Source organism: Denticeps clupeoides, chromosome 12 (genome assembly GCF_900700375.1).
Source record: "Denticeps clupeoides chromosome 12, fDenClu1.1, whole genome shotgun sequence".
Lineage (NCBI taxonomy): Eukaryota > Metazoa > Chordata > Actinopteri > Clupeiformes > Denticipitidae > Denticeps > Denticeps clupeoides.
In genome coordinates, this window is record NC_041718.1 from 21,126,716 (window position 1) to 21,136,442 (window position 9,727).

Sequence of the window (9,727 nt, forward strand, 5' to 3'; positions counted from 1 at the left end):
TGACACTCTAAATTCACACATGCGCTGACCACACTGTTCCTTCAAACCCAGAGCTGGGCAGAATATTTATTAGCATTGAACACTGTGCAACATCCGCATGCTTTACTATTCTCACTCACCACACGATCATCATTACTGTGAGTACTTGCAAACAAAGTGAAATAAATGTGCAATAACATGGTTCGAATAATATTGTGCATTAACAACAACAACAACAACATTTATTTCTTATATAGCCCAAAATCACATACAGTATGTCTCAATGGGCTTTGACAGGCCCTACAGTTGACACCCCTCACACTTGAACCTTCTGCACACAAGGAAAAACTCCACACAGAACCAGGATTTATTTGCTGGTCTCTTCACTGGAGTCTGCCAGTAGTCTGGTTGCTTGATTCCGTGTCTCGGAGAAAAACAAACAGAAGCAGCGGCAGATGGTTGCACTGTACGACCGATACTGAAATATGTGGTTATAGTGGTATATTGGTGCTACAGTGGCCCGGTACCTTAACTAGGACAGCCTAACTAGGGTGAATTTAACTTTGTCTGTGTCTAACAGGGGGACTCTGTGATAAACTGGACTTTATAATTGACACTGCGTCAAAATGAAGGGAAATGAGTGTCTAGGACTTTAACAAAAAGCCAGAGAAAACAGATAGGTTTTGAGATTGGATTTAAACACTGAGTCTGTGTCTGAGTCCCGGACACTGACAGGCAAGCTGTTCCACAACTGCGGAGCTCTATAGGAGAAGGATCTGCCCCCAGCTGTGACCTTCTGCACCTTTGGTACCAGTAGTGACCCCGCACCCATTGATCGAAGGGGGCGTGGCGGTTCGTAAAGAACCAAAAGTTCACTCAGGTACTGTGGGGCGAGACCATTTAGAGCTTTATAGGTTAAAAGTAGGATTTTGTAGTCAATCCTAAATTTGATGGGTAACCAGTGCAGTGATTGTAAGACTGGGGTGATGTGGTCAAATTTCCTGGTTCTAGTTAGAACTCTGGCTGCAGCATTCTGTACTAGCTGGAGTTTACTCATGCACCTACTAGAGCATCCAGACAGTAATGCGTTGCAGTAATCTAACCTTGATGTAATAAATGCATGGACCAACTTTTCTGCATCATGCATTGAAATGATATTTCTTATTTTCACAATATTTCTAAGGTGAAAGAATGCTATTCTAGTGACATTATCTACGTGCGAATTGAATGAGAGACCTGCATCACTGATTACACCTAGATCCTTTACTTCAATACTTGGTGAGATAGAAAGGCTATCCAGGGTTATGGTGTAGTCAGCCAGCTTATGCCTGGCTGCTTGAGGCGCTTCTGTCTTGTCAGGGTTTAACAGGAGAAAGTTGGTGAGCATCCACTGTCTAATGTCCTTCAGGCAATTCTCTATTTTGTTCAGCTGCTGCCTCTGATCTGGCATTGCTGACAGATACAGCTGTGTGTCATCAGCGTAGCAATGAAAGCTAATACCGTGTTTGCGGATGACATCGCCTAAAGGTACCATGTATAGAGAAAAAAGTAACGGACCTAGGACAGAACCTTGTGGAACACCAAACTCTACTTTACTATGTTAAGATGAAACACCTGTCAGGATTGCCTGCAGCTGGGCTCCACACCTGAATCCAATCCTGACGCCCCATAAATGCCGGAAGTTTCCGCCCGTTCTGGGTCTCTGGCATTTTCGTGAACTCTCTGCACGAACTTGACCTGATTTAGTTTCATGTGTTTTGAGTTCTGGCAATCGCCACACGCCTACGGGTTAGTTTATGTTCGTAATTTAAGTTAAATTGTTTTCGGCCACCGCGCCATTGTTTATTTGTATTTCTTTGAGTTTATTGTTTGTTTAAAAATAAAAACCCCTTCCCAGAATGTCAGACCTCTGCGCTTCCATCCCCCGTAAGTCCGTAGTCGTGACAGAATGCCAGAGACCCCCCCAAAAGCGCAGAGGTGGAAAGCAGAGAAGAAACGCCGCGAAGGACGCAGCACGGCGCGGCGAACGCGGACGGCAGGGGAGAGACGCGCCGGCTGTTCTGGTGGAGCGTTTTCTCCCCGAGAAGCCGTGGTACGCGGCGGCGCGTGATGACGTCACCCCCGGGAAACTCCGCGAAACCCGGAAGCGACAACGTCGGCGGGTGAGTGGGCGGAGCGAGGACGTTGGCGTCGGCAGCAGCGAGGAAGTGACGTGGGCAGCGAGCGCAGAAGATGCGACCCCCACGATCTTCGCCATGTCGAGCCAAGAACTCTGCGCTCTGCTGGCAAGGCTCCCCGTGGACTGGGACGACACGGATGACGACGAGAGCACGGGAGACGAGAGTTGGGCTCCGCCCATCGCGCCAGTCTGCGATCGTCGCAAGGTCCGTGGGGACCCACGTCACTTCCAGGGGGGTGAGAAGCGGCAACAACAACAACGGCGGCGTTCCTCCAGCGAGGAGGTGGGCAGCCTCCAGCCCGAATGGCCAGAGTACTGCCCATGGGAGCTTATCGCGCCATGGGTCCAGGATGTCCGCAGGGTGGACGACCCTTGGAGTCACCGGTGGGAGGACACGGATGACGAAAGCGATGATGACGTGGATTTTCGGTGGGCGGTCGGTGCCGGGATGGCTCCGCCCAGCGTGCGCGTCCGAGATCAACGCGGCGTCCGTGATGACCCATGTGACTTCCGGGGGTACGAGGTTGACACGGACGACGACCAGGATGACGCCGTTTGGGCAGTCGGTGCCGGGATGGCTCCGCCCATCGCGCCCATTCAGGATCGTCACGAGGTCCGTGGAGACCCACGTCCCTCCCAGCAGTGTGAGGAAAGCTGGTGGAAGAGGGCGACGGGAGGTCGCCAGCCAGCAACTGCGCTGCCGGGACTGCCTCGCAGGGAATCCTCCATTCCTGCTCCAGTCGCCGACCCGCCTTCCCTCTGCCCGGACGTTCCCCAGCAAAATGGCAGCGCAGCACCAGCGCCCACACCTGCTGGAGAAGACGTCCACCCCCCTCCACACCACACACCTACCACCATCTCCAGCGACGTGCCCAGCCCCGTGTGGGACAGCCCAATTGTCCCGGGACCCTTCAGTGGGGCAGCAGACACTAATAAGACCACCACCATCCTATCGTGTCTGCTTGGGTCAGCATGGGGCTGGAGCGCAGCCCTCTGGCAGCAGGGAGAGACAGACGGCAGTTTTCGGGACTTCCAGCAGAGACTGAGGGCGGAGTTTGATCGGCCAGAGCCTGAGCCAGGGATCGAACTCTGCCCCTCCACCACATCCAGCGCCAGTCAGGATCCGGGGCAAGAAGACCAAGCACTGGCGGGCGACGAGAAGGTCGCACCTCCCGAGATCCTGGCTGTGCCCCCTGAGGAGGTCCCGGAGTGCTCAGAGAGGGAACTAGACGACCCTCTCTTCTGTCTGTCTCTGTCTGTGTGTGTGTGCGTGGCATATGTGTCCATATGTCGCCCCCACTTCCCCTCTTTGTGTCCACCAGATGGCGACCCAGCCGCGGAGCCGAACCCCAGGGAGGAGGTTCCTGACCCGAATGTGCTGGTCCAAGCGAGGTGGACAAGCCCCAAGGTACCCCTAAGTCCAGCCGGGGGGGGTGCTCCCCCAAAGAATTTTTTGGGGGGGTGCAGTTCGGGTTGGGGACTCCTCCTGAGGGGAGGGGAGGTGGGGAAGCGATGGAGCTGGGTCCTCCGGTAGCCAGTGAGGAGGGCAGGCCAGGCATGGGCCTGCGTCTGCCTCCAGAGGGGTGGAGCGCCATAGAGCCCCCGGGTAGGCATGAGGACCCAGCTGGGACAGACAGGAAGAGGGCCTGCTTGTCCCAACGGACGCAGAAGGGGCTAGCCGGATGGTCTGGCAATGCCCCCCCCTTGGCACCAGGGCCGTGCAGCGAGAGGGGCTGCATAGTCCCAGAAGGCACCAGCCTGGGGTGCCTGGAACAGTCGCCGGAGGCTCTGGGACAATCTCCCTGCGCGGTGCAGGGGGTGACACAAGAAGTGTCAGAGGGGACGTGTGGAGACAGGGCCCACACATACCCAGATGGATCGGCCCTGATTATTGTGTGCAGGTACGAGAGTCCGGGGCCGCCATGCGGGACCACACCGGGGAGCCAGGCCGAGGGTCCGGGGCCGCCATGCGGGACCACGCCGGGGAGCCAGGCCGAGGGTCCGGGGCCGCCATGCGGGACCACGCCGGGGAGCCAGGCCGAGGGTCTGGGGCCGCCACGCCTGACCACGCCGGGGAGCCAGGCCGAGGGTCCGGGGCCGCCACGCCTGACCACGCCGGGGAGCCAGGCCGAGGGTCCGGGGCCGCCACACCTGACCACGCCGGGGAGCCAGGCCGAGGGTCCGGGGCCGCCACGCCTGACCACGTCGGGGAGCCAGGACGAGGGTCCGGGGCCGCCACGCGGGACCACGCCGGGGAGCCAGGCCGAGGGTCCGGGGCCGCCAAGCGGGACCACGCCGGGGAGCCAGGCCGAGGGTCTGGGGCCGCCACGCCTGACCACGCCGGGGAGCCAGGCCGAGGGTCCGGGGCCGCCAAGCGGGGCCAGGCCGAGGGTCCGGGGCCGCCAAGCGGGACCACGCCGGGGAGCCAGGCCGAGGGACCGGGGCCGCCACGCCTGACCACACCGGGGGGCCAGCCCGAGGGACCGGGGCCGCCACGCCTGACCACGCCGGGGAGCCAGCCCGAGGGACCGGGGCCGCCACGCCTGACCACGCCGGGGAGCCAGCCCGAGGGACCGGGGCCGCCACGCCTGACCACGCCGGGGAGCCAGCCTGAGGGACCGGGTCCTCCAAGGGGAGGATACAGCAGGGCAGGAGCCCTGTGGTTGCCACAGTCCGCCCCGCCGCCTCCACTGATGGTACTGCTGGGGCTCCGAGGACGTAGCCCTTGGGGGGGGGGCTCTGTCAGGATTGCCTGCAGCTGGGCTCCACACCTGAATCCAATCCTGACGCCCCATAAATGCCGGAAGTTTCCGCCCGTTCTGGGTCTCTGGCATTTTCGTGAACTCTCTGCACGAACTTGACCTGATTTAGTTTCATGTGTTTTGAGTTCTGGCAATCGCCACACGCCTACGGGTTAGTTTATGTTCGTAATTTAAGTTAAATTGTTTTTCGGCCACCGCGCCATTGTTTATTTGTATTTCTTTGAGTTTATTGTTTGTTTAAAAATAAAAACCCCTTCCCAGAATGTCAGACCTCTGCGCTTCCATCCCCCGTAAGTCCGTAGTCGTGACAACACCATTGATTAATCAAAATCGAAACACCAAAAATTAACACATTTTTATTCCCTTCGTGTTTATTAGAACAAAACAAAAACAGGAAAAAATGAATTTGACATAATGTCTCACAAAACCCCAAAAATGGACTGGAATAAATTATTGTCAGCCTTAACTTAATATTTGGTTGCACACCCTTTGGAAAAAAAAAAACTGAAATCAGTCGCTTGTGTTAATGCAGTACTTTCCTGTGAGAAATAGATGATTTTCTGGGAAAATTTCAGTGGGGCAAATTTGGCCATGACTGTATAATATACACTGTATAGAAAACTATACTTATTAATTTATTCCTCACATATGTATATAGCGCTGTCACTTCACTTTGTAATTCCTGCCCCTTATTGTATTGTATTTTTGTATTTTCGTGCTCTATTTACTACATTCATGTCTGCACGGAAGGAGCTGCTTTTCTCATTAGGGGGGGTTCTCATACCTGCATATTGTACCTATTCTATTCTATTGTACCTATTCTATTCTATCATGCAGACGATTCCATCTCCCTCTCCCAGCGCCGAGACACCTTTTCCACTCCGTCTCCCTCATGCAGCTTGTGGGAGCAGCTCGGCCGCAGTAAAACTGCCCACGGAGCTATAAACAGTGTAATTAAACTCTTTGGGGGGGATTTAGCCAGGCCTACAGACTCCTAAGCCTGTGGTACAGGGCAGGGGGAGCAGCCAAACGAACAGTTCTGGTGGTTGATAAACCGTACCCAGATACCGTTTATTTCAGTCTATTACATATAGACATTCTTTAATCTACACTAGTTACTGGAAATAAGAAAAACGTCCCTTTCCCCCAGCATGTGAGGTAAACCTGAATTAAAGTGGTGAGTAATTGAAATCCTCATAATCCACCATAACTCTGGAAAATGGAAAATGTGAACGCTGCCCAGTGAAGTGGATGACCATCTGTCTTACTTTAGCTTTCGCGCTTATTAAAGAGACGAGAGAGTACAGGACGGCGGATGCCAGCGCTCTGAAACTGGATATTGTGTGGTTCCTCTGGACACAACTCAGACTACTGGTAATTGATGAGAGAGTATTTAAAAATTACTGCTATCTGACAGGATGCGGCCTGATGCAAATGCATCAAGCAGGAGATAATAAGCCCGTTTGGTCAAGTCATCGTTAGTACATTTTTGCTTTTTCATGCAATTCTGAAAATGTTCTTTCCACACGTTCTACTGCATCAAGTTACGTCGTTATGGGACACGTCTGAATAACATTCTCCAAAATGTTCTGCATAATTTTTATATACTACACTATTAGTAATTAGTGATAATCAGTAATAAACCACATTATTGACACACCACAGGTAAATAGTCTTGACAAACGTTATATGAGTGACTGAGTGAAATACAGCGGCCATATGAAATGAAAATAAAATGCAAATTATTCTTCATTACTACTTACCATACATAACGATACATGTAACCGATAATGATAAAAGGAGCGCATACATTCACTCTTTGCTCCATTCATTTTTCCTCCACTTGCAGGTGTGCAGATGAACATGAACGAACAGAATGAATCATCTCCTGCTGGGAGATCATAATGGACCCTGAACAATTCCTAACCACACACACTCACACACACACACCCCCACACACACCCCCACACACCCACACACATGCACACACACACACACACACAAGCACACACATGCACACGCACACACACACACACAAGCACACACATGCACACACACACACACACACACACACAAACTGATTCAGGCTGTTATCTTTATGAAACAATGTGCCTTTTGAGCACAGACGTCCATTTTGCATTCCGACTTTTGCTGAGATGCATGAAAACAACCAAAAAAAAATCTGTAAAAATCTCTGAATTTTATTTATGTATTAAATTCTATTTTGCAAACTGTTGCAGGGGCGTTTCCAAGGACTCAGGCAAGGACCAGGACACACGGGTGAATTCGGAATTATAGTCTGAGATTCTGAGAGCTTGTCCAATGGGATCGTTCCTCTTTTCCCGACCCAAAAAAGAAACAATTACGTATTAGTTTAATGATGTATTCGATCAGTGATTTACTACGGGGCAGGTCTGCCTTGGCGGCAGATGAATTAAAAAGCACCATTGTTTCTATTGTCACCCTGAATGAGCAGGTCTGAATGCTGCTGCTCTCGGGGGGCTCGTGAATGTCAGAGCCGATCGGAGCTGAGCGGCCCGTTCATCTCATTAGTTCATCTGATTAAATACCCGAGGAAATATGTCACGAGTCCACGTCTGCGGCCGCATGACAAAGTGTCCCCCCCGTGAGAGCTCTTCGCTCTTCTTAATTTGTTTCTAATTAAAATCTCCTCCCCAGATGAAAGGCTTTCTGCACCTGATGCATTTTTGCAATGCGGTAAAACTGCTTGATTTACCTCCCTGACGTAGCAGGCCGTTTGGATTTATGGAGCCCCGTGCATGAGCGGGCATAAAATATTTACTCTCGTCCTGACGGCCTTATATTACAGCGGCCCCAGCGGGCGCCACTTCAGGTGGCGTCTTTTCATTTTCCTCCCTCCGCTCGCCAGAGCCCTTCTCATCACTGGCATGGTAACCTCTGCCGAAAGCGCAGAACAAATTAAATTACACCGCTCCAAACGAACTTGAGGGGAAGAGTGAAGACCTTGAGACCAGAGTGTAATACAGACATGAACAAAGATTGATCAGATGCTAAATCCACAGAATCTACTTACAGTACAATGAGACCCAGCTTTTAAAAAGAGACGAGAAAAATTCCAACTCATTTACCAAGACAGCATTTAGCATAATGACCCTGCAGTGTAGGAAAAATCGTTACTTATTATAATATTATACTTGTAAAAAACTGCCGAAAATGTCCCACAGAGGGCGAAATGGTTTTCCGTTACTGAGACACGAACTCCCAGACCACGAGTGGGGAGCCGACAGTTTAACGTCCTGGGATTTGGCTCCCCGCGTAGGAACAGTGTAGAGGTCAGAGCGGGAATTCCACTCACACAGAGAGGGACACTGACGTTTATTTACTGGTCTCCGTCTCCGTTTCTGAATATCATGGCAAGACCAGGAGAAGTAGTGTAGTCGAGGTAGGACGTGACACTGAGAGACAACTTCCCAAAACTTCATCAGCTCGCAATGGTTGGACCTTCAGTTGGACGTCTGCACGCTCCCAGTTAAACAGAGTAACTGGGACTGTGGTGAAACTCATTATTGGCCCTGTAGATAATTAAATAAGCGCATGGCGTGGCGCGTGGCGCATGGCGTGTGGCGCATGGCGTGTGGCCGACCCAGTGACTCTGACTGATGGGGGTGGTAGTAGCCTAGTGGTTAACACACTCGCCTATGAACCAGAAGACCCAGGTTCAAATCCCACTGACTACCATTGACTACCTGAGCAGGACACTTAACCCTGAGTGTCTCCAGTGGGGGACTGTCCCTGTAACTACTGACTGTAAGTCGCTCTGGATAAGGCCGTCTGGTAAACGCTGTAAATGTAAATGATGAGTTCAGTTCAGACAGAGGCGGACGTTGAAATGAGCCTCAGCTTCGTTACCGCCAGTGATTACGCTCTCATTCGGTTGCGCCGAACCACCCGCCTCGCGCGGAGATCCTGAAATGTCACATGAAAGATGGCGGCGCACGTGGGAGTGATTTTGCCGTGAAGATCAGCCCTGGAGAAGCAGGTTGATTTGTATACAGGAGAATTGATCTGTTTTACACTCGCCAGCCACGTTCTGCACACACGCACACACACACACACACACACACACACACTGCATATCTTGAGCCTGCCGCTGTGTAATCGTCCCTCGGCGAAGTGGCAGATGGGCGCTGTTTACACACACACATCAGTGCACAGGTACATGTCAGATGCTTGAGATGTGCACTCCACGTCCTCCTGGAACCAGATGACTGCACTTCCTCAACTGCCGTGGCGCAGAATGCAATGAAACAACACATTCGGTATAAATCACGCATTCAACTATAAATTAAACTGTGTTTAACACGTGTTCAAATTAAATGGATGTATGTATTTGCCGGTGAGGATGATGAAGGTGAAGGAGCGGGCGTGGTCCCTTTGAGTAGAACCTCCTGCACGGCAGAATGAGAAATGCAGCGTTGCAGCCGCGCAGCTTTTATTTACAGAACGGCCTAAAGGCCCAACGCGCCGGTTTCTTTATGAAGTGATTTGTCGGTCAGATCCGTGACGAAGTGACGGGTTTTTATCGTCACTCATGCACTCCACCGACATTATGAGTCCACAGCGCGTTTATTCTGGACAGAAGCCGCATTGACGCGCCTTTAATTCGGCATAGCCGCCGGCATTGATCTGCCGGCAGACTTTATCAGGCCGCACCAGGAGACGGAGGACGCGTAATGGTCATGATGCAGCATTCTGGGACCCGCGTGTCCCCCAGAATGCACGCTGCCAGGGGGGCGTGTGAGATTCGCCCGGTTAAATATTTACC